At 38.3% G+C, this 26,251-nt stretch overlaps 1 protein-coding gene across 1 annotated transcript in view; it reads right to left on the reverse strand.

Annotated features, from left to right (window-relative positions):
* The window catches only part of DPP10 (dipeptidyl peptidase like 10), a 563,373-nt gene that overhangs the window by 480,337 nt on the left and 56,785 nt on the right, over positions 1–26,251 (reverse strand). The gene's annotated exons all lie outside the window — the stretch shown is intronic.

The raw sequence follows: 26,251 nt of genomic DNA on the forward strand, positions 1-26,251 counted from the left end.
GTCAGATGCTGCTAGCTACCAAAGTTTAACAAGGTTCTTTGCATCAACAGGATTATATCTTGTTCTCTGCAGAATCAGATATAATGAAGTTGCTCATTAAAAATAATGAACTGCTTTAGGAATGGGCCCTGATCTACAACTTCAGACAGTGGAACATCTTATTTTCAACTGAAACATAATTAGATACAACTGAGATCCCCAAGTTGGGATATTAGAGGTAACCACAAAAATCATACTTAATTATGAAAACCAAATACACTGACTTTCAAAGACTCTTGCAATACCCACAGTGTTGAAACACCGGTAAATATTAGTTTAATTATTTTTTTAGGTTTTTTTTTTAGTTTTTTAATTTATTTTTTTTAAATTAATGGTCCTTAATTGGTTATAGAACTGATTTACAAAATACAAGCCACTACATTTGCACCCAATTGCCTGAGGACAATTGTTTACATATTTAAAGTTAGTGACTTGAAATTCAGCAGTGTTAAGCTCAAATGACTTCTACTGACACCAATAGGAATTAAGCAAGTCTGGCACTGATAAAATCCAGGCCACTAATTTATGCACAAAACTAAAAATTACTCTTGGAGACAAATACAAAGTTAAAAATATTCCAGCCATAAAATAAAAGCAAAGATCCAGAGATAGTTATCAATGCAAGGAGCCAATATCCAAAGATGATGTAAACCAAGCCGGTACCCATGTCTGCCTGAGTTCAACCATGCAGCACAGCCAACAAATGACAATAATGCACATCTGAGAGTCTCTAAACTGCTGCTTATCACCACCAGCATTATGATGTCAAAAGGAATTTTCTGAGTGACAATAACATTTAAGAGCAGCTAGCTCTTAAAAGAAATGGCACAGCCTGTCAAGTTACAGCTCCTGCTGACTTCCAAACACATCTCCACTGACATCCCCTCTGGCAGGATCTCTCTGACCAAGAGTCTCTTCCTTCCCTTTAGTAGTGGCTCCATTCACAAAAAGCACACAATACTTACTTGGCATCAAACATTTTTTGCAATGCTGCAAAGAGTTTGGAGGTTGTTTAGGGTGGTTTTAGAGAGGTGTTTTTTTATTCTGTGTGTGTATCCATTGCTTCTTTAAATATCCTGTCTCCATGCAAACTGTCAGGGCTGAATATGGCCTTAAATGCCTTAATGTGTTCTTTGAACATAACTAAATATATTTTTTTAATGCACAAGATAATGAATTAGAACAACCAAAGACAGAAGCCTATGAAATAAAAACACATAACAATAGACTACCTCTAACATCCAAATATTTCTGTTGGGATCAGCTACCGCAGTGCATCCCTCCCACCTCCCATCCTCTCAGCTACTCTACAGTCTAATGAATACCCAACAGGCCTTGGCCTCTGTGTAACAAGTTGGGTAGTGAAGCACCCCATACCATGAGCTCTTACTCAGTTAAGGAGTGAGGCACTGATCATGCCAGGGACTCCTGTCACCTCACTAAGGTAAGACACAACACACAGGAAGTAGCAATGACGTGATCTTGAAATAACTCTTGACATGTAGAGAGCAGCAATATAGAAATTAGAAACAGCTTCAGCCACTATTCTGCAGCCTTATGCAGCCTCCCAATTTTAAGATAACCTGCCCACTGCACAAAATAATGCGATGTAACTCTCCCAAACCACCATTTTTACAATAATTATTTCTCAGTGGTAAATAAGAAGATCTTATATAAGATCTTATAGTCTGGGTCAATAAAGTAATCTTCCTAAATATTCCTATGAACAATTAAAAGAACATTCTGTGCTCAAGTATACTGGTCATTGTTACATCCCACAGTGCCAATATAATACAGGTAAGGATATTTAGACAAAAAGCAGCAGAAAGGCAGGAAAGCTGAAACAACTGCTTAAGACCCTTTCAATAATTTATTTTTTTCCTGTTTTGAAGATTCTCTTGCAAATATTTTAAATCTTGTAAAGTTAGCAACACATAGGTAGTTTGATATAGGGGGCAAAAATGCTAGCAAACCCTACGTACTTTTGTACATTTTAAAGGGGTGGTTTTTTTCTTTATGCAGTGGACTTTAATTATGACCTACAAAATGTACAGTAATAGAAAATGCAATTTTACCCCTCCTTAATCTTCATTTTTCAATCTTCTGCTTTTTAATCATTTGCTTCATTGACCACTTACTTGGTTAATTTCACTGAATTATTATATTGAGCTACAGAATATTATACTTTTATTGGTGAGCTTAGAAAGGTAGCTCATTATAGAATTTTAATAACTTTAAAATAGACTTTTGCTTTAGCCAGGAAGCCTTATAAAAATGTTCTACAACATTTACCACTGATTGGGTGGCAGACCTTGCTTTTTTGTAGCAATTGAAATATTAAAAATTTTTGAAATAAAAATCAGTGTATTGTTACCATCACATATATATTCATTACAACACAGAATGAAAAAGGCCTCAGACTGTGATTCTTCTGTATCCAAAACTTTTAACTGTGCCTCAACATTTTAACATTTTCATGTCTCCATTGCTTTTACGTCAGGCTACGCCTGCCTATCTTAGCTACAGCCCAGAGTACATCAACTTACATATATACTCACCCAACTCCCAGAAAAACTGGTTGCAAAGAGTTTCCAAGGTGCCCACCAGGACCAGAGGGAGGGGATGGCAGTAGATGGTTTGGGGTCCTTGCAGCAGCACTGCACAAAGAATACAGTGGTAAAGCAGGGAAGCAGAGGGAAGCATGTGACAGGTTCCCTGGGTTTTATGGCAGAAAGATATTAAAGCAACCTGCAAGTGCTGCCAAAGGAAAGAAACTTTGGACTGCTGAAAGAAAAAGCAAAATCTGGGAGGAAAAAAGATCAAATGAAAGACCTTGGAAGAAGATAAAAGATTGACAGTGATTTAGGAAGAGAGACTACTCTGTCTTCCCTTACAAGGAAGTAAAGAGAGCTTCAGGCTACACAAGCAAACAACCGTTTATACTACAGGCAGTAGGGAAATATTGGTATCTGAAGGGGAAAAAAAAAAAAACAAGGGGAAGATAACCAGAAAAGTTCTTAGAGAACTTTTTCTCTGCAATAATGGAGAAGCCTTCATGGAGTTTCCAACTAAAAGGCAAGAGAAGAGCAAGACTCTGGTAGAGAAAGCACACAAGAGAAAATAAAAGAACCAGCAGCACTTAAAGAGACATAGAACCTGCAGATTCTTTCCTTTTCCCACTCTTACCAATATAGGTATTTGGCAAGAGGACAAAAATTAAGGATTCAGTCAGTATGTTCACTTCCGGTAGGCAGCTGTAGAACTAGCATGCACTGAGTTTACACAATCATAAACTCAAGAATTGTATCTGTAGCCGAGCGAGGACACAAACCTGCACACCCACGCTCTTCATTGCTCCCACAAATGAAGCCCAAGGCTCCAACTATCATTTGTTTCTACTGCAGCAACCCTAAGGTACTGTATCACCAGCAAAATTATAACCTGCCAAGAAACAGACTAACAATCTTGATAGCTTAACTCCTTCCTTTCAATAAATTGTTAGCCACCTCTAAATTGTTTGATACTCAAAGATTAAATACTTATCTACAAGACAGCAACTTGCTCATCTCCAAATTCACCATGAGTTGAGTTTCTCATTATCCCCAGTTCACAAACTGCAGTTCACGTTACCCTTTGAGGTCCGTTTTACAATTTATTTTTTTTTATGCAGCTATAAGGTTTTGCTATTACAAAAACATGAAACTAATGACAACCAAATACAGAGGCTACAGAATAACTGCAACATGAAATGCCTGTGTGTGTATTTTAAAGTCTGTATCATAATATACATCACACACTAGCTGTCTGTAATGAACAGCTATTAAGAAAAACAGCACCAGATGAGATTGTAAATAACAGTTACAGTTCACATTAAGACCAAATATTCCAAACATTATTGTTAAATAAAACATATTTCTCAAAAAAAGATGACTACTTGGTTTTTAATTTTGCATTTAGTTTTTCCTAGTCCAAAGAGAAGTGAAGGAGCTACAATTACATTTTAACGCGGCTTTTCTTTTTGGCAGACAAACTCCCCAGATATTAGAAAACAAAGTCCTAAAAATTTAGAACATCTTCAAGCAGAAAAGAATAAAGGGGAATTTACAAGATGCAATAAAGCACAGTGCAAACATCCCAACAGGAGTTCCACTTATTACAGTATGACCATGCAACTCAGTCCAGTACTGTGTTATTAGCTCAAGACCTGAAGTCTATATAACTATGTTTTTTCTTAGTATTACGCTTAAGGTATTAGCCCACCTCCCAGCAGTATTTAGCAGCTCAGTCACAGCTTCACTCAGACTGATTTCGACTCCAAAGTTGTATTAATAGCTAGCTCAGAAATCTATGCACTGCACTCCAAAACACAGCATGGACAAGCCTGAAGTTTGGGATCTTTTGAAAAGCAGCAGCCCTGGGCTGCTTCTGCTTCCAGCATCTTCAGTGAGAGCAGACTCAAGCCAATGCAGAACAGTGCCACGCTCCTAAACCTAAAACTTCAGGTCAGACCTTTCCACTGAGGGGAAAAAAAAAATTCAAAAAGAAAACCCACAATACTACCCCAGCCAAAACCAGGACACCATCCAACATGAGCCTTTCATGGGAATCATGACTTGTTTCCAGAGAGATTGAAACACAAAATTTGCTTTCACTAGTTAGTTATCATAATTATATTTAAATGCAGTTACCCTTAAAAAAAAAAAAATCTCTTAAACAGGAAGAACTCTTATATTTATATAAATATACAAGCCTTATCACAGACCTGACAAAAGCAGTACTAAGCCAGCAGCTTTCTTGTAACCAGGAAATAAAATACCAAGGCATCCCTCAATATTGTAGCATTCAGGTAGATTTCAGGTTAAATCTTAAGGAGATGAAGTGTCTCCTTTCCTCTCAAACCACAGCAAATATCATCATTCACATGGAACTCATCTAACTAAATGTTAACAACTGTCAGAAGAGCAGTCAAACAGCATTTTCACCAAAACAAATTCAGATTTGACCATGTTTGCTCTACTCAGATTCTTTTATAGTACATAGGTATCTTCGTTAAAAGCACTCACTAGTAGTGATCTTATCCATGCACAGTTACACCTATTAGTGGCAAACCAGATTTTAAAAGGTGCTGCTAACAGTAGAGCACAGGAGATAAGAGCACTCAACCACCTGAAGGTTCAAGTACATGTCAGGATTCCTGACATGAGATACAGCCACCCTCTGAAGTGACACAGAACTGAGGGAAAAAAATACTTGGATCTTTTGAATGGGTTGGCAATTCATTGACTTTTCACAAGCCTGACTCATTTGTGTGCACATTGTTTTATTAAAGCAGCCAGATCTCTGCAATCATTATATAAAACTTCATGCTGTTGCTCAGCTGTTTGGCAAATGTAAAAGCATTTGCAGCCGTAGCACATTCTGACAGTGATAGCCTCTCTTCTTCCTAGAATTTTCTCACTAACACAGCTGGGACACCTATGCACTGAACAGCAGAGACAATTTAGAAACCCAAAGGATACACTGAACAGTGGTGTATTCAGTGGCCTCTAACTCTGTACTGTCTGCTGAGATCATATCTAATCCACAGATATTCCCTTGGCAATATAGCTGTGTGAGAGGAGCCACTTAGACCAAGCCCTGCTGTCATATCCATGTGGTTTCTAACAGTCCATAGTGGCAGAGTTTACACAGCCTGCTTTACTATCCTCTTTGCTGACAAAGTTTTTCAGGCCATCAAATCTAAGTATCCCACACCTAAAATTAAATCTCATTACCCTCCGTCACATCCGCATACACAGTATGCATCTTATTTCTTTTCCATGTTACATGTCTTAGGACTGGAGATGTGTCTTGCTTCACTCCATGGCTTGCAAAACTCGTAGTTGTTGGCCTCATCAGAATTCTTCATTTCCTTCTCTTTCAGGAAATGTGATGCTCACAACTGGACGCAGTCTTCTACCACTGCTGAATATAGCAAGAACCCTCCATGCGTCCTATCTAGTACATACCAACTTACATATTATATTATGCAACATCCACAAGGACTTAGGCATGGAATTATTTAAATGTCTGTCCTCCAAAGCAGAGGCTCAAATCTATTCTCAAACAATGACAGCAAAATGTTATTAATGGCTTGTTGCACTAGTTCAGAGGTTCATTATCACAAAGGCTTACCCTATATTGCTATTAATCTGTGCCTTCTGTCATTTTTGAGACTAGTAATTGTCAATCCACACTAAAAAATAAAAAAATTAAAAAAAAAATCAGTATTTTAACATAAGGCACATTTGGAGCAGCATGTAGATTTTTTAACCTAGCAAAGTATTACAAAAGAAATGTTTAAGGGAACCACTCGTATTCTTAAAGTCAGGCATGTGTATAAATCATTTGTTAGGATGATAGCAGAAATTTTCAAGAGGCCGAGTGCATTCCTACATTTGTTAATGTCACTCTGTGCCTCTGACAAGACGCTGAAGAACACCACCAGCTGAGTCACAGTACTTTCAGTGGCAGCCTTCAACAGAAATGGTGTGCCATTTACAAACTGCTAACTATGCTGCACTAATTTGTCAAGCTACTAGAACTGTTACAGGGGATTCCTTTATTGCCTGTCCAATTTTAACTAAAGAATGCAATTCTTCATACTCATATTTATTAACACAACTTAAAATTCATATACAAATACTGTGTCTAACTATGTATCAAAATCAGTAATTCCATTAATAAAATGAAACCTAGTTTTCAGTTGTAATATTCTTAGCACAAGATCAATTTAGGTCATTTATTTTCTGCTGACAAGAAATCCAGAAGTGCTCTATTACAATTTTTTTTTTCTCTCCAATAAAATTAGCATGCCATGAATACAATTAATATATCAATTAGGCAATGTTATTAAAAGCATTTAAACCAATAAAAAAAAAATCAAACCCTGCATATTCTGACTTTTTGTGCATAGATATTAAGCAAGAACTTTATAACAGTCTACTGAGTATAATCCTACCAGTATATTCCTGCTATTTACGAAAAAGGTGGGTGTAAAAAATAAACGAACAAACAAACAAAAAAAATCCCCAAAAAGGTGCTTTGTACTAAAGTAAGATGATCAAGAACAACTTCAGCACAAATGCAATTTGTGCAGTTCAACATAAGCTACATACACACTTTAAGACTATCCCTGCTGCTCCCTTCCCACAGCCACAGCAGCAGTCTTTTCACATTCAGATCATTTTGTAACCCATTTAAATCTAATTTCCTTTTTAAGTAATAATGGGAATAAGATAAAAAATATTCTTTGGTGTCTAGCTTAAAATTTATTTCTGAAAGCTTAATTTTACAGTATTATATCTCAATTTATTTTTTTTTTAACCATCCTTTTTTTTTTTCCAATTGAGCAAGTTCAATTAGATTCTGAAGACTGGCAGTTTATTAAGCCTATTCACTGCTGAATTAACGAACATATTCCTTTGAGATACTGATATAAAAGTAGACATATTTCAACACCTGTTCTTTCAATTCAGAGCGTAAGTTAAATAATACCAGGACAAAATGCTTATCATATGTAAATAAATCCACAAGACCATCCAATTGGCACTGAAAGGGGCAACACTGAAGCCAAAAGCTTCCAATAAATCCTACTACAGTTACAGCAAGATAGTGTGTGGTCATTCTCAGCACAAAATAACACAACACAGGCACAGTGACACAGCAAATTCATAGAGATTTCTACTAGAAGAAAGTATATCCCATCCATTCCCTGGAGCCACAGCTGCTCCCAGGATTACCTGGGAAAAGTACAGCACATTGGGCATGGGGAGGAGAGACATGAGCCATTTAAACCAGCATAAGGAAGCAGGAAGGCACCATTGTCATTAGCACAGGCACCCATTTGGAAACCTGTGATGATGCAGAGAATCAACAAGCAGCAACTCACTTCCCAACAGCACCATGAGGAGAATGCTGGTGTTGAAGGGCATTCTGCAGATGGCCTTCAACTGCTATGGGACAAGGCCTAACCTTATCTCTAAAGCAAGTGAATTAGGAAGCAAATTGCTTACGGTTTCTTCCCACAGAGCACACAATACACTTTCAGAGAAAGTGGATCTCTGGGTTTCAAGCATACAGGAAAGCTGTGGGTCCTAATGTAGTGACCCCAAATAGCTTCTTGAAATCTGGGGAGATTAATCCAGGCTATACTGTGGCCATTCATATGGGCTAGTCAAACAGGGGTGGTGAGTTGTGGGGGGTTTTAAACACTGTCCTTGAATGATTCAAATTTCTTCCCAGTCTTGCAATACATTCGCAATCTAAGTTTCGCTGAGATGCTTTGTAAATCTGTAACAGCCTAGCCACTTCGTGAACTCAAAATATTTTATCTACTTGTCTATACAAAAGACTTCCTATCTTTTCCAAAACTTCAGTCATTTGGTTGAGCCCTGTTCTGAGACTAGTGAGTATTTGCAAGTGCTGACACTCAGCAACACCTTCTAAACATACTTTTTAAAATATTAAAAAATAATTCTTTTTTTTTTTTTGATCACCAGAGCACCAGGGATCTCCCAAACAATTTTTTTTTTTTATTTCAGGATATTAGTAGAAAATGTCTTGCATCTAAAATTCTATCTGGCTGGACCTGTACTCAGATCTTATCTGCTGCCACAGAAACCTGGGGATGGAGCTAAGGACTTGAGAGCATGCTAATGTCCCAGGCAGGACCCTGACTCATGCAGTCACACTCTATGTAACAGCATGAGAAAATCCATGTTCTGCATCTGTATCCATGTTTCTGTGCACTATTTGTTAGGAAAGGAGTTTCCTTGCTGTGATCCTTAGCCTTAAGCATATTTATCAATGCTGTAACACTTATTTGTTATTAGTGCTTAGCAATGTAATAACTTCTCATCCAAAATTTAGGTAACAAAAAGCAAAAAATATTTCTTGCTTGACCTGTTGGCAAATAAAAATGAATCTGAAGCAGCCTTTTTCTTTTGCTACTAGAATAAGTAGTAATAAAGTGATATTCTCTTGATCATGCCCCCAGGGCTTCAAATTACCTATTTCACAGGCAATATCAAAAGATAACATACTTTTAGAGGTATGATGAATTATACATCTGCAAAGGATGTATTTTACTAGTTTGACAAATCCAGAAACATCTTCTGAATAATTATTTCTCATATAAACTACCTATTAGCTCTTTATATATGGTCAGACATTCTGAGAGCTCTCATATCACACTTCCCTCTCATCCACACTATATTTTTTTAACCTGATATCCTACAAAAATTTGACAAAAACAAACAACATAATCCACAGAACCTGGCCATGTTAACCAGAGCTAACACCTGCAATTCTGACATTCTGACAGCAGACAGGAAATAAAGACATTTCTCTGGTAATTAATGTCATGACCTTATTTTTAGGCTCTCAACACCTTTGCTTAGATTATAATAAACATTTAGGTTCAGGTATTGTTCTACGCTGAAGAGAATGAACTTAAGTAGAAAAAAATTAATATTGCAAACAATGCCATGATCATCTAAATAACAACAAATTAAACTATTTTTATATATTTGTTATTTTAATAACATGGCATTATAATATGAATTCTAAATTAATTAAACAAAAAAAGTATACATGACCTATTCATGCAACCTTACTGCTTCTTGCATACTGTGTGAGTAAAGAAAAGCAATCAGGAAACCACACCTGAGAACAATAATCAAAAAACACTATCATGAAGGGCAATTAAAGAAAAAGAGTGGAAGGCCACATCTGGAAATCATTATCAAGAAACTCTCTTAATTAAGAAAAAAGTAGGACTCTCCTGATAGGAGACCAATCAGCCATTGTCAATATGTCAGCCTATGTACAGAATAGTACAAACCTCTTAGAGATGCCTGTAATAGCTTAGGCAGAGATGTTTTTAGGCTGTCAGAAAAAGGCTAGCCCTTGCACGGTGACCAACCAGCACTTGAGAATCAGCAATGGAGACCTGATCACTTTGGTATCCTGTAATGTTAAGTATTTTTGCATTATCTTACCAATTCAGTGAAAGATAGTACAAAGCCTGTTTATTGTCCACTACCTCATCCTCACTGCTAGTTGGTAATTTGGAATCAAGAATATCTGTGTTGGGAAGAAGAGTGGGCATAAGGGAAAAGTAGGGCAATAAACATGGCCTTTGAGACAGCTCATTCCACTGACAGATAAGACTCCTAAAGAAGAAAAGAGCTGTTCAAGCTAAGGTCTACAGGTGATTTGAGAACCTGTTAACATTATGAATATTTAGTTAACAGCACTTTCAGGAAGTGGAAGGATAATTCTCATTTACAAGAATATCTAGGCAAAACTCCAAAAGTGCTGAATTTTCCACGCCTTTGAAATAATTAAGGAGTGCAAGTATATCAAAATTCTCACTCCCTCCTAATATGACCAGAATCATAGAATAGTTAGGGCTGGAAAGGACCTTAAGATCATCTAGTTCCAACCCCCCTGCATATAATAAAAAAAATTACCATGGTGATAAAAAGAAGTGTAGCTGCCTTAAGTTTAGGCACATAATAGAATTCAGCCATCAAAGAAATGGACTACATTTCCCAATAAAGTCTCCAATTTCTAATTCCTGTTACTGTATTATATTGGAAAGCTTCTTGCAAGTGACACTGGGTACACATCAGCCACCAGGAAAAAAATATAAATAAAAAATAAAAAAATCAGCCTCCAAGAAGAAGTTCTCTGTCTCTTGGAGGTAACTCACACACATGTAAGCAAAAAACTAACATTATGTTTGAGACAACAGGGCGGGGCACAAAATTACAAAATGGAATATATAAACCTTTAGAATCAGTTTTAAGTAATGTTAAGTTTGATGGCTTTGTAACAGTAGCAATGGAAAATTATTGAGGTGCATGATACACAGAAAAAAAAATAGAGTACAGCTAGAGAACATACTGAGAATTCTTGTACAAGATAAACCATTATAGTTGACGCAGTTTTAGGCCCTATGACCTTAGTACAAAATGAATGTAGGAAAACCAGGCTAGAACAGGATGCAAGGATAAGGAGTATCTGGGAATGGCAGGTGTCCAGGATGGGCTGCAGTTAAACTAACTGATAAGCAGAAGGACAGGAGGATTGTTATGTCTGTGGTGTTAACGAACCAATTAATCTGGTATAAGCATCTACTTCGCATGCTTTAAAGGCTGTCAGAAGTGATGAAGATTGTTGAAAGAAGTAAACAACCCTCAGAGACCACCACCACAATTCTGCACACATGCGGGGAGCCTTCTGGAAAATAATGTAATCCATACATAGCTTCGTGAATATGTATTTATGCCCAGGAACTATATAAGGATGGCTTGTGTAGCAATACAGGGACACATGTTAGGAGAAGCTATCTCCTGTGTCTCCCGGCGCCGCAATAAAGAATACCTGCTTGTCAACTTGAAAACTTTGTTGGCGAGTTTGTTCCTGGAGTTTTCTCTGAATCATGTTCCATCATGGCAAGAAACACAACAGTAAGACACAGTGTTAGAACAGTGTATCCAAAGCCAGTTTCTGTAAGCACCAGCACATAAAAAGAAGATGTCATTTGTTCAGATTTACCAGTGACTGAATTCCCAGGTACCTTTTTTCAGCTAACTCAAAGGACTTTTGACTTGATTTTGGGCCATCTCAACCTTAGTCTTCCAGATTCGCAGCAACAGGCCACATCTATCTTGCATTGCATCCTTGGAAGAAGCACAGCTACTCCACTTCATCACTTTTATGGAGCTGACATTTTCTTACCAATGTTTACTATGATGGTCATAGATGGACAGTATTAATCAAAAATACATTACTGTGACCATTAAACTCTGCATACAAGCATATCTCAAAAAAAGAATGTGGCAAATCACCTAGCGTTCTGTTGAAAAAAAAAAGAAACACATCATACATGCACTCATGCATTCACAAGTAGAATGCACTACACACAGCTGCCTTCATGTTCAGTTGTAATTTAGTAATAAGCTGTATGCTACTAGAACTTGGACACATTATCTTGAGAAAGAAGTGAGAGTAGATTTCATTTCAATATTTTACTATGAATCAATCTTCTATTTTCATTGAAGGAAAGCTTCAGCCTATTTTTCTATAAATTACATTTATTAAAAAAATGTATTGCTGAAAAAACAGAGCCTTTGACCTTACCCCAAATTTAGTCAAGACTTTCATGTTTAATTTCTTATGATGCACTGCAAAAACACAAAACCACCTAAAGTCATAAAGATGAATTAGAAAGGGGTGAGGAAAACCATCTTGGTATCACAGGTCTTTTACGTCCCCTTAGAGTTGCTAATATGATGCACATCCAAGCAAATTACCCGTTTTTCTGAAACCCATGTATCTTCCCTATATCTATGTAAAACAATTTGCTGTGGCCCATGTACAAAATCAGACTTCAACTATGTATTTTAGCATATAGAATTCAAGATTTGTTTTCTGACACGGGCCTACAAGAAAGCAGGAAACAGACCTTTTATAAAAGCAAGTAGCGATAGGACAAGGGGGAATGGCTTTAAACTGAAAGAAGGTAGATTTAAATTAGATATTAGGAAGAAATCCTTTGCTGTAAGGATGGTGAGGCACAGGAACAGGTTGCTCAGAGACGCTGCGGCTGCCTCTGGCTCAAGGCCAGGTTGGACAGGGCTTTGAGCAACAGGTTCTAGTTGAATGTCATCCAGCTCATGGTTGGCAACTTCCAACCAAAACCATTCTATGAGTCTCTACAATACACTTAATGATTTCCAGCTTAACAGCTATTACCCCCCCCCCCCCCCATCAATAAAGGCTCCGCAGACAGCTGATGCAAAGGGTTAAGCAACGTACAAGGGGGTAGGTTAAGCTGCTTGCCTAACAATGTTACTGCTTGTTCATGCTTATCGTACTTGCCATGTGTGCTAGAACAGAATGTAAGAACATGGCTACTGATAAGAGGAAGGAACCGTGACTTGGTTCCCGTTCTTTGGACGTCCAGACCGGCTGAAACTGGCTATGTGGCTTGGACAATGACCAAGTCACCAGGAAGCACGTGCAACGACTAGGGTGAAAAGTTCAGGCTCAAAGAAGACTCATTTACTTCATCTTCAGACCCTTGTCTGCGACCACCAGGAGGCACTGCGCAAGCGCAAAGGGCGATAGGACATGAATATGTGTAGGCCTGTTGTGTAACCTCATGCATATGTATAACTTTAGAGGATAAATGTAGATGGAAACGAGACTGAAGCACGCATGTCTTTGGAGGAGCGATCCCCCATGCGCCCCAGTGCTGAATAAAGCGTATCTACTTTACAACTTTAAACGAGTTGTGGAGTCTATCCGCTTATCACAGCCATAGAGATTGAGCAGCACCAGCACCCTGTTGCTGCCTCTCCCCCGCACAGCAATGGTGGAGAGCCAGAAAGGACTTGTGACATTGTGGACCAGTCTTCAGATGGAAAACTGAACCCATAATCATCCAATATAACATGAAGTAATATACATGTTACTGTTTGTTAAGCTGTCCTTGGTATCTGTGAGAACATGTTTCTACAACAGCAGCCAAAGGCACTGCCCCAGAAGAGGAGCCACTGTCTTGGTAGGGCCGAGCAATAACTAAGGGTGCACTGAGAAAGTGACATGCTGTTTTTAACAGGTTTCATTTCACCCATCAGGTATATACTCATCACTGCTCAAGGAGCACTGCCCACCATAACCCAGGGGCTATACACAGCCTCCCTTCTCTGCCTGCCAACATTTTCCCTTGGTTGAGGAAAAATTGCTGGCATGCTGAAGAAAACCATAAAAATCTGAAAGATAAAATAAATTTGTTTCAATAATACATAAAACCCTGCATCATCTCAGCTTCTCTGTCAGAGTCTGGAATGAAGCCCAACAGTCCACTCTCACCTGCACTCCTTCCACTCCAAATTATTAACAGGCTGGTCAGCAGCACAGCCTAGCCTACACATAAGTTTCCCAATAGCCCCAGCTGTATGTGCAATGAAGATACATCTGCTCTGAAAATGTAATAACTGGATTCAAATAAAATATAATACTTCACCTTTGTCCTCTCCAAGCACCTTCCCAAAATACCAACACAAAAAAAAAAAAGTTTCAGAATTACTATTTCACTTCTTTCCCAACTCCTTCACCACTTTATTTAACCAACTGCCCTTCACCTAAGCTCTCCTCCAAATAAACACAAGCTATTCCTTTCAGCTGGGAAATAAAACAATGTTAATTGGCATTTATCACAATTTTATTTATGCTCTTTGTATCATCTTAACTTACTTTTTCAGCTGAAATATCCATTAACAGCTTAAAATGAGCCAATAATGAATTCTGAAAGATGGGCAAACAGAACCATCACACTGCACTCTGAACTCCTATTCCTTCTCAAATCCTGAAGCCCGACCTTAATGTTCAAGTGTCTTCATGTAAAGTAATTACAAATTTTCTACCAGAAAAGTAGATGCATTGTGTTTCAGTATTCTTTTCTCTAAATTGCTTTCAAGTGTTTTGGGCCACACACTGGTGTTGAATTAGAATGCAATTCATTAGGCCACGCAACAGAAAAGCAGATAACCTTAGTTCATTAAAGTTCTCTGTCTAGATGCATAAAATGATACATCAGGAGAGGAAGAACAAAACAAAGCAAACCACACAGTAAAATAATAAAACAAAAACACCAACCAACAAAACACACAGTATATCTAGGCAAAGAGCACAGAAAACACAGGTCCTTAGAAGAAAAAAACATCCTTCCAACTCAAGCAGAGAAATAGCTTAAGGCTGAACTGACCAGCACTAAGCTGCACTTGCATTCCTACTCCAGCAGACCACTTTTGTATCAGCTAATTCCCCGCCTCATCTCTTTTCCTGAGTAACTTACAGCACACATCTCAACTTCCCTGCCCAAGGCAGTTACACTTCACATGTGGTACTTAAGTACCGGGCTCTGGGTGATAAACAGGAGTAGTAAATAAGTTTTTCCAGCATAAGCAGACTGTCTACAAGCTCCCAAGTAAAGTTAGCAAGTATGAGAGCATGGGGAAGACAACCAGGAAGCACAGCTTACCTGAATGAAGAAAGGGGGAACTGAGCATGCAGCAGGTTACCACTTCCCTAGCATATGCTGAAGCAAACAGTCGTTCAAATCAAACTGTAAAATAAAGATCCTTTGCTAAATAAGCCTTTAAAGGTAACTTAAGCTGGGGAAATAAAAATTCAAGTCAGCAAATCAGCAGTCACTTCTGAGGACATTGCTTTTATGCATTCTAGCTATGGTTCCTATCCTGTTTATCGTGAAAAGATTCAGGTTAACTCCAGTGAAGGAATAAAGACTGCTACTCCTGTATGCATGGTAGGTATCTACCTTTTAAACATCCTACTCAACTTTTGAGGGATCCATTCAAAATAGATTTGTATGAGATTTATTGGAATGATGCTCTCAGTCCTTTAATATCACCATAATAGATGGTAACTTTCAAGATATTTGAAATGCATGGTAACTTTTACAATAAGTTTCCAGGGGCTGTAGAGACTGATATATATATATATATATATATATATATATACACACTTTTAATTTACTCTGAAATGAGATGTTTTCTAGATTTTGTTTGAGCAATTTCTGCTTAAAAAAAAAAATTAACAAATTTCCATCTGCTTGCTTGTTTTAGAGAATAATGATTAATTTTGGCTGGCTTGTTACCGCTGAAATTTATGCAGAACTAAGATGATGTTTATCCCGTCTCCTCGCGTTGCACAGTCTGTTTGTACACCCTAGTGGAGAAAGAAAGAAGTGCACACTTCAGAGAAACCCTGCAGAATACTAGTATTAAGATATGGAATATTTGGAGTACGATACAAGCCACAGAATGAAGCAAAATAACCACTGAGGTAGACCTGCAATATCAGACCTTTAACATTCAAATTCTGGTGAACTTATGTGAAATGAGGCCCAAAGTCTGAAGTTCAAAAGAAGCACTCAACTTGAGAAAAAGCAGCATCGAAGTCTACGATGACCTTAATTTACATTTGAAAACACACATAATTGCCATCCTTTAAATCCCTCTCTCTCACATCTCCTACAAAGGCTGCAGAAAATGCGTTCCTCAGTATGCAGCGAGCGTATTTCTGATCATATTTCCAGTATAGCCATTTCTCTTTCATTGCAGTTTGTTGCTTCCTCAAAATTAGAGGATATGGAGATAACGTATATTTATGTAAAATAATCTATAAGTATGTTCCCCAAAAACAGAAGTCCTACATAATTGAATTCCTGTAAAAATAGACATTAATACTTACAAACTTCAGATTAGTCACTCAGCTCTACTACCAAAGTCACAGAACATTGTTATTTACTACAAAACCTAACAAAAAAACCCACAAACCTCAAAAACATAGTTTGAAGTTGAAAAATGACTTTCTGTACTGTTCTATCAAAACATGCATCACATTAGCAAGTTCTGCAATGGCAATTTTCCCCAGTTCTTACATTGCCCTTGAAAGAAGTGCAGTTATGGTTTTTTTTTCTGGGTTTTATGTAATTGTAATTTTTTAAACAATCTCTTGTCCTAATATTTATTTTATACTATCATAAGGTTTAAATATGATATGCCTCATTTAGTTTACTCAAAATGAAGTTCAACCAAATCCCTGTATTAAGAGAATTGTTTCATAACTAAGATGTTTCCTGTAAAATATTTTTATAATTCCATATTGATATTGTAGCCTTAAGCTTCACCTGCAGTACTAGAGATACAGTACAGATATTGTAGTTGTTCTTTTTATCCTGTAATAGAATAGTTGTCATAAATTTCAGTTTACTGGAACATCACACCATAAGACAATGAGCTCGTATTCCACATTCCAGTGTGGAGTTTCCTGTTCCATCTATTTTTAAAATTAAAGTATAGGAGTAGCTTTAAGATCAGGCATAAGTTCTGCACATGGACATAGTAGCTGTGATGCACATTAGTCATTTTGTCCTTACCCCCAACCTGTTTTGGACATATAGGAATCACAACCAAATCTGCAACAAATTTCCCATCTTCTGTTGGAAGGAGCAGAGGAAATGGTCCTGCTGCAATGCTGCATCATAGGTTTACTCTTTACTACAGATGAAGAAATTGACATTGAAACTCATCCTCAGGCTACAGAATCCCAGCAGAACAGACCCCTTTGGTGTCTTTTTTAATGGAATGCTTGGTTATCTCTACAGCCCAGATCTAGGCCTGCTAAATAAATATGATTATAAATAGCTATTCTGCTTATGGGTTTTTCTTGACCATCTATTGCTGGAAAACTGTAAGCAGTTCTGTGGTGCAAATCACTAAGTTCTCAAAGTTAGATTTTTTTAAAACATGAAACTTTACTTTCAAGTCCCAAATGAAGATTTACTACATGGCAACACAGCTGTTAATCCTGTAAAAAGAGAAGAAACTCCACTGTAGCAGCTGTGTCTCAGGCACCACGTTAAACCTTCTTCCTTCACACATATAAAACTTATACATAAGTCAACAGAACTAATGAGTAAAGAGTTTTTGATGTTTCTACATATTGGTCAATAAGAAAAATGTTAATTTCACATGCCATCTTAAACACTTCACCACTCATCTCTCCCTGTTTGCATAGACGTACGCTCCACAGAACGGATGGTCCTTTAAGCAAACAGAATACTACCAAAGATATTTTATTTTCCAGGTTTTTTTCTATATCCAAGCCTTAGAAAAAGGAAAAGCCAAATTGAGAAATGACATATTCCTCCCTGCCCATGTGGTTGCTGTGATAATTGTAAGAAAAATTGAAAAGAAAAAAACATGATTTTTGTGCTACTGGATTTGCTCTAAATATGCTTTAAAAGAACAAGGAGACAAATTGAAAAGACTTTTTTAAGCTGCAATAAAATCTGGAGGTAGCTTAAAATTAAGATCTATAGGGAAATGACTAGATAATGCCAGACACTGACAGCCCACTCCCATTCACCATAGCCCAACTGGTGGAGCTCAGCACAGAACTTCTCAGTCCTCATAAACTGATAGATGAAAACATTTTCCCAAAATTATTTTTATAGTACAGAATTTCGCCATATCTTAATTCACAAGATAACATTTGAAAAACTCTTCTTTACAAACTTTATATTTTATCCATCTTTTGTAATAGTTCTTAACATAGGAAAGGTGAGCATCAACTCCTGCAAGTCTTGGCACAATTCTGCAGAAAATAAAACTTTTCCCTAAAGCATAGCAAGAGACAAACCACTTATAACTAACAGGACTTATACCAAACAGTGAAGTAAGCACTGGCAAAGCTGTTACCTGGTCTGCTATTTCTTCTGCTTTTAATGCAATATAATAACCAATTGACATTACAACACAAGTCATCTTAGAAATGAGCTGAAAATTAGAAACATGAAGCTAAAATTTAAAAATCATACATGACTTCCTAAACTAATCCAAAATGTTAATTTTATTATTTTTGAATTAATCCTCATGAACACTTCCTGATGTTTCTTTCATACTTAGGAATTTCTTTCATTGAAGATAATACATTTTGCTTTTCACTACCAGAGGAAACTGTTCTTACTGCTCACAGTAAACTCAGTTCATGTGCTATCACTAGACCTGCTACAGTAATAAGACCAAAGTGTCCTTAAGAAAAGTTAAGTTCTCCAAAATGTTTTCATTGTTATCCAAGCACTTGCAAACAAACAAGTGACAAACACAAACTTTCATTTGTTATTGGCTGACTTCCATTTACAGACAGCAGACTGAGTCCTGGTATTCCCACTTGCTCCATTTGTACCATGCTTCCCCACAACCACCTCTCAACCTGGTAAAAACGTGTGTGCTCTTTAAAGCATACCATCTGCACACATCCTGCATCAAACCCTGAAAGCAGCATCAGAGCAACTTCCATGAGCACTGTGAGATTGCACAGGTGATACCTTTATTTGTGAGAACCTAGACTGTAAAGATCCCCCCTCTGAAAGACACTCAGTCTCTTGTGCATCCCTCTAAAAGCCTACCCATTTCTTTACTGATCAGATACCTCTTTTCTCTATGATCAAAAATGTAATGGCTACCACTACATTTGGGTGCCTTTTATAAATCGTTAATCATTTCCCTACCAGATATGAATTAAAACCAGCTTTCTTAATCAGGTTCCTCAAACATCACATGTACATTTATTTGTCATTAGAATTTTCTTTCACAATTTTATTTAGATAGGCATTTTTTCAAATCCATCTTATCCTTGCAAACAGTTGCCCTCCCTCTGTTGACCTTGATCCACAGTAATATGTTGAAAATAAAGATCCATTTTTCTTGCCAGACAGGGTTGATGTTTGTCTGAAGTGAAAAGTTTCATTTCCCAGCATCTTTCATTGAAACTATAGCCTAATAATTATACAGAACAGGAAGTAACCATTCATCAAACTCATAATATATCAATTTATCATGACAATTCTCTCCACACAAAACATAAGAACCAAAATGAATCAGCCAAGCCAAGCTCCATCACAAAGTTTAAAAAAAAAGAAAAAAAAATCAAATGGATCAAAAGCATTTTCCTCATATATCAGAATGATTGAGGCCCTATAAATGTTAAGCTACCTTCTGTCATTATAGCAGATTAAAATAATCTTATATCCTTAAAATTCAAGCAATTATGAACTTATTGGCAATTTAAAATTATTAAACATTATCTGAGTCTTAAGCGTGGGTAACAAGATTTTTCATTCCCATGCAATTTTGTTCAAGTATCATTTAAAGTAACATCGCTTTCCACAAACAAATCCATCTAAACGGATCCTATCAGCTAAAAAATATATATGTATACCTTTGCTTTAGCAATAGCTAACCTTCAGCGTCTCCTCAACATAAAATCATCATAAACACGCTAGCGGATTTGTTGCTTTTGGCTGGCCTAACATTACTTGACTCATACAATTACATCTTAGACTAGCTAAAAAAATTAAAACATATTTCCTAATGTCATGATTCTCTGCTATTGCCTCCTGGAATTGTGTTCACAGAGCATTTGTCATCCCATGCAGCAGGTGCCAAAGCGTGTGTAAAGATGTCATTTCTGAACAGAACACATTTTCCTGAACAGTCAAGATAATTTGTTTCCCTTATAAGCATCTGGATAAATAAGTACAAGATAGAGCCGTTTCGCATTATCTGAAATAAAGGTCTACAGATCACTTTGGTCTTCATGGGACTGGATTTCTACTTAGGAAAGTGCAGGAGAAGCAGTCAGAGGATGACAGCCATGCCTACTCAGACCTTTTTTGCTATCTAACAGGAAGGGTTTATACTGTTAAACACCAAGTCCTGTGACCATACACACTTGTGAGCACCTTTTCCACTACTGCACAGGGACTGAGAATATGGTAGAAGCACAAAGACACACACATGCTTCTGCCCAACATCCTTCCCAATCTGTTTTGTCAGAGGACTGTGTAGAAACTAGCAAAGCTCACCTTTCTCTGGCAAAATGGAGGTGTGAGGGAGATTTTAAAACCATTTGGAATATAGAGGTACATGACCCCAAATCCTGCCCAGATTTATAGCAAGCTGAGGAAATAGTCACATGTTTTCTGTATGTCAAAACTGAAATCATAAGAACAAGTTTAGTCCAATGAACTTGTAACAGTTAATAATATTATATAGTATAGTATATACTATCTATTCTATATTAAATATTGACAATATAATAGTGAAGTACCACAGTTGTCAGATTTTCCTCACTTTTCAAAAACCATTTACTTCTGAGAATACATGTTGAATGTCTAATTAGCAGCCAAGGCAGAAGGGTAAGCAGAATCTCAATAACGAAATAAAGACATTTTATACCTTTGAGAAATTGTAACTTGTCTTTTATTCTTACTACTGGATAAGAAGTAATTCTTTCTATGCTCCTTCACAGTTTCTGTGATCATGCCACTCTCACATGAGGTGGGGCTTATCCCAAAGCCACCAAGCCTGGCAAATATCTAGCATGCATATACTGTGGTATATATACTTCTACTATGTGCTTCTACAAGAAAATTCACTGAGGAAGAAGAGGTGTTCCTGTATAGCACAGGTACAGGATGCTGCTGCACAGCAAGCCACACTGGAGAGCCACCACAGCCCCCAAACATCAAGGCAAAACCTCCATGCCCTCTTTTCACTGTGGAGGTGGGGAATATTTTTAGCTCTTACAGGCATTTTACTGAACTTCAAGCACTGTCTTAAATCAGGCCTTATTAATTTGACCTTCTATTTTCCTTGCGTACATGGTCACTGTTAATGACAGTCCTTTAACTTTTTTGTTGGCTTAATAAGCTACTTAGTGGTTTAAAAAAGGCATAAGAGCAAGCTTTTTTCTCCAGCTAGCCCATTAGTGGCTCTACACAAAGCAGCAGCTTTCTGGTGGGGAGGAAACCTAGCAGGTGAACCCACCTAAAAGACACTGGGATAGAGATTCTTGATTTTCTGATATTACTTCATTCAATGAAAACACAAACCTTCCCATGGCTTCCCCCTCTTGAAGGCAAGACCTGGCCTATTATGACCTGAAACACAGTCTGTATGTGAAGTAAAATTCTACAGCTGGTTATGTACTTCTTTCTAAACTCCTGTCACTGATGAATTTGAAAGAGTTTAAGAAATCAGAATTAATCATAAGAGCTGCATTTGCAGTGGCTGTGCAGGACATCATCCAAAACTGATGTCAAATTCCTTTACTTCCAAGGCTTTGTCATGCAGCTCTAATCCCTCAGAATAAAGCAAATGCTCAGGAGCTAATTTTACGTAAGGTCAAAAATTAAGAATAATTTTTATTTTTGCCCAAGGACTTTTTAGTCAATTTATATTCTAAAAATTCAGTAAATTATTAGAATATACATTTTTATAGAGGTTCATCTTGTAAAAGCAATGATTATACAGATTAATATAGCTCTTTATATTAATACTTCAATATTTCAGTACAGTAAATATTTGCTGTAGTAAAATCTTAAGTTAATTTTCCAAATCTATCTATATTCTATATAGAGGCATGAATATAAACTGTGTTCCTACACATCAGCAAACCATTACTCAATTGAGTACCCCCTCTGACTGATGACCTAGAAGCAAAGGGATTCACAAAGTGGAGAAACAAAAAACATTATTTCCTTACCCTGATCTTCTAGAGCCACTGATAAGGCCAAAGTCCCAATTTCAACAGGGATGCAAGGGGGGGAAAGGAGGTGGAGAACAAGAGGAGGTCAAAAGGTAAACTTTCTGTGTTACAGCTAAGTGTACACCAGTGTTTCAGCTTGGGCTGGAAATGCATTTTTGAAGGAACCCCACTGCTGCACACCTGGCTTACAAAGCTGGGGTTGCAGCACCAAGCAGGCACCCTGGCACACTCCCAGGGCACCCCAAAGGCACACATCAGGCTGCTGGTGGGTGCTCAGTCCCACAATCAGGCCACAGCCACTGCTCACAAGTGTCCCATATAGATGCCAGTTTCACCCTCTTCCCACTGTAAATACCTACCACCGCATCACTTCCTCAGAAAGGCACTACCAGAAGCATTAGCTACAGCCGGACTTACTCCCACTACACCTTCACACATCTCATCTTGAATTGCATCTTGACTTTATAACTACTAACCTACTAACCTCTGCCATTAAATTTACTGTTCAGTCACAAGAAGCCACTTTAGAAAACAGTACAAGACCCATGCTTTGAACCTATGTCCCCAGAGGATACTTTGGAGATAAGTCTATTACTGCCAGGAAGGCAGCAACTAAATCAGAGAAGTTCAAACACTATCACCTCCAATTTCCCATAGGCCTTTCCTTTTTAACCAAAGTCCTCCTTGTGAGGATGGAGACACGGACCCAGAGGTAGAGTGCAAGCTGGATCATTTGTTGAACAGATTACACAATATTTATACGCTTCCAAGCAATTAGCCAAGCACATCTGTGTTTGCCTTGCGGTTACATCAGGTGAAAGGTCTATCTGATTTTCTTATCGACATCTTCTTTCCAGTTCCAACATCTTCCAAGTACCAGTGAGGGATAGGTCACTCTTAATTGCCTACTAAAGTTTCTCCTTCCCATGGTCCCTCTTAGTTGCCAGCTTTGATACATTCCAACCCCCACAATTCCCCCTTCTTGTTTTTGCAATGCAGTTTACACGTCTTTCAAAAGCTTGGGATGACATTCGCTGCATACATTGTAGTAAGCAAGGTACTACACATATAATGGCAAAGAGAGCAAGCAAAATGATCATTCCTCCCTCAACCAAAGTTAATAGCCACCCAGTTATGCCCCAATCAGAGAAGAGTGATGATAACCAGTCTTTATCATCCTCCCTTAACTTCATTACACTGTCTTTTAATTTACAGATACTTTCATGTATGGATTCTGAATGGCCTGACAAACTCATGCAACACATTCCTTCCAAAATTTTGCACCCATGTCCATAAGCTAAGAGGAGAAAATCGACTGCTGCTCTATTTTGCAAAGTCGCGTGTCTTATAGAGTCAACATCAGTGAGCAATGCAGAGAGAGCAGATGCTGTAGCATTAGTTTGCTTAGCAAGCCAACGTCCTAACTTATTCAGTGTTGCCAAAGCTTGAGCACTAGCTACTCCAGGAGCTAAAAATGAAGCAGCTATTGTTTCACCTGGGTTCCAAAAATTTACTTTGTCATCGCAGCTTGGTTGAAAAGCGTGCTTTGACCTTCAGGAATGCAATCCTTGTTTATTTATTATCATAGTGTTATTAGGGATAAACATGCCTAAGGTCCCTACTGCACACAGGCCATCCTTTATATGGAATAGCACCCTTTGCCAGGCTTGATCTTGTGGCAACTGAGGCATAGACTCTGTTTCTGGCTACAAAAGAAATCCCTTATTGAGTGAGTTTACAGGATTTTATGGTATTCTGCTTAGCGGTTAGTAGCAGTTAGTTCTTTTGGTACTTTTCCTTCACAAAACAATTTTATTGATCACGTACTCTTCCAGCCAGCCACATTACTGTCCACCCACCTTTGCTTGAATAATTATTTCTAAACATAGTTCTTTGCTATCACTACTCGTTACAATCTCACTTCCACTTCCCCTTGACTACACATTCTTTATCTTGTCTTAAGCATCCTCCTGTTTGCAAATTTACAGTCCTCAGAAATTTTCTTGATGCTCTTTCTTCGGTTCCACCCGATGTTCTTTCTCCAGTTCTTTCCAACTTGTCCCATTCACTTCTCCCAAGGTTTGTGGCTGATAAGAGTCCAGATGTCCGGGCTCTCATCCAGGTCTACTAGCACAGCTTCTTGTGCAGCATTCCCCTCATGTCCCCCTTTCGTTATAAACTAACAAAACATTGTTAATAGACTTAGCAAACAAACGATTTATACAAGCAATTAAACAAGGAAGTTTAATTAAAATACAGAGATTTTTACACAGGTTAATGTGATTTTAATAATTTTTTCAAGCATGCACTGATGCCCTATTCTGACAGCAAACTTTCTAGCCAATTCCAGCTACTCTCCACTCACAACTTAACTCCGTCCTTTAGGTTTTGAATTGCATCATGGACAGACTCAGAATGATCAGACAGATTCATGTAACACATTCTATCAAAGTCTTTACATCCATGTCCTTGAGCTAATAGCAAAAAATCTATGGCAGCTCTATTTTGAAGGGTAGTGTGTTTGACTGAATCGTTATCTGTTAAGAGACCACTGCTGTGAGTGAAAGACCTGCAGGGCAGAGGCTGGGTTTCTTCCTGCTTCTCACCGGGAGTGGACCCGACAGACGGGCTGTGGAGCATTCAGGTTGTGGGGCAGGTTCACAGCACCTTCATTTTCCGCTTGTTTTTTAATGTTTTTCCACATATCATGCGGGTCAGGGGGGTAGAGGTGGGGTTCTCTGTCAGGGGCAATTACTCCGGGATCAAAAGGGTCATCTTTGCCTAGCTCAGTTGCTGTTGCAGCCTGCCAGAGGGTACCTTCCCACAGATCGATACGTGCGGGAGGGTGTGTGGGCACCGGCAAAGCTTGTGTCTCATGATAGCCAATGCCAGGATCAGGCGGGAATAGATCTGGCTCAGTTTCTGGGTCTACTGGCCCCGGGTCGAGAGGATCCAGACTGTTCTTATAGACTGAGTGCCATATGGCCAGCAATTTGGGGGCCGCTGCGTCATCCCTTGTGGCTGTGTCCCAAAGGCAGACACCAATCTTGTCCCATACTCCCTTCTGATAAATATTAGTTGATGGCGCCTCTGGGGCGTGGGCTGAGGCCCATATTAAGTCTTTCAGTTTATCTACATTTACAGTAACCACCTTCTTTGCTAGGAATTTTACTAGTACTCTGTACACCGATTTGTGCTCAGGAGATACTGAGTGTCCTTCCCATGTTCCCGTTCCCAGCCACTTACCTCAGTCAGAGGTATTAGTTAATTGCTGCAGCCTTTCGGAGTTCGCTCCTCACCGGTAGCCAAGTCACGGCTCTCTGTCCTGTCCCTGTTCGGGTGCCATTTGTGAGTATGGAGGCACGGACCCAGAGGTAGTGCAAGCTGGATCATTTATTGAACAGATTATGCTTCCAAGCAATTAGCCAAGCACATCTGTGTTTGCCTTGCGGTTACATCAGGTGAAAGGTCTATCTGATTTTCTTATCAACATCCTCTTTCCAGTTCCGATGTCCTTGTTCCTTGCCAGTTCCAACATCTTCCAAGTACCAGAGAGGGACAGGTCACTCTTAATTGCCTACTAAAGTTCCTCCTTCCCATGGTCACTCTTAGTTGCCAGCTTTGATACATTCCAACCCCCACACCTCCTCTCTGCCCTCTCTTTGAGTCTCTGGTTGTCCTTCATGTTTGCTATGCATTAAATAATTTCAAATCTCACTGGCCTCCACCCACAAATCCCTCAGACACAAGGTGGGATATTTACTGTCACTTAGATGGATGAGTTTGAGTCTCAGCAACACTGCTGTCTGATGTTCTACTTCACTGTGGTGGTGAAATCTTTAACAGCATCAAGATTTAGAAAGCCTGGGAACAGCAACTTCAATTCTTTGTTATACTGGCTCTTCATGTCCTTTTAAATACAACTCCTGCTTCAAAATTACTAAACATTTCATTTAGATATTTGAGGTTGATGAAACTAGTACTCTTGGGAAAAAGGCTGGTTTGCAATATGTGTGAA

Source organism: Pezoporus flaviventris, unplaced genomic scaffold, assembly GCF_033815535.1.
Source record: "Pezoporus flaviventris isolate CSIRO_AGI_PZ_B2104156 unplaced genomic scaffold, CSIRO_AGI_Pfla_v1 ptg000001l, whole genome shotgun sequence".
In the NCBI taxonomy this organism is placed as follows: Eukaryota; Metazoa; Chordata; class Aves; order Psittaciformes; family Psittacidae; genus Pezoporus; species Pezoporus flaviventris.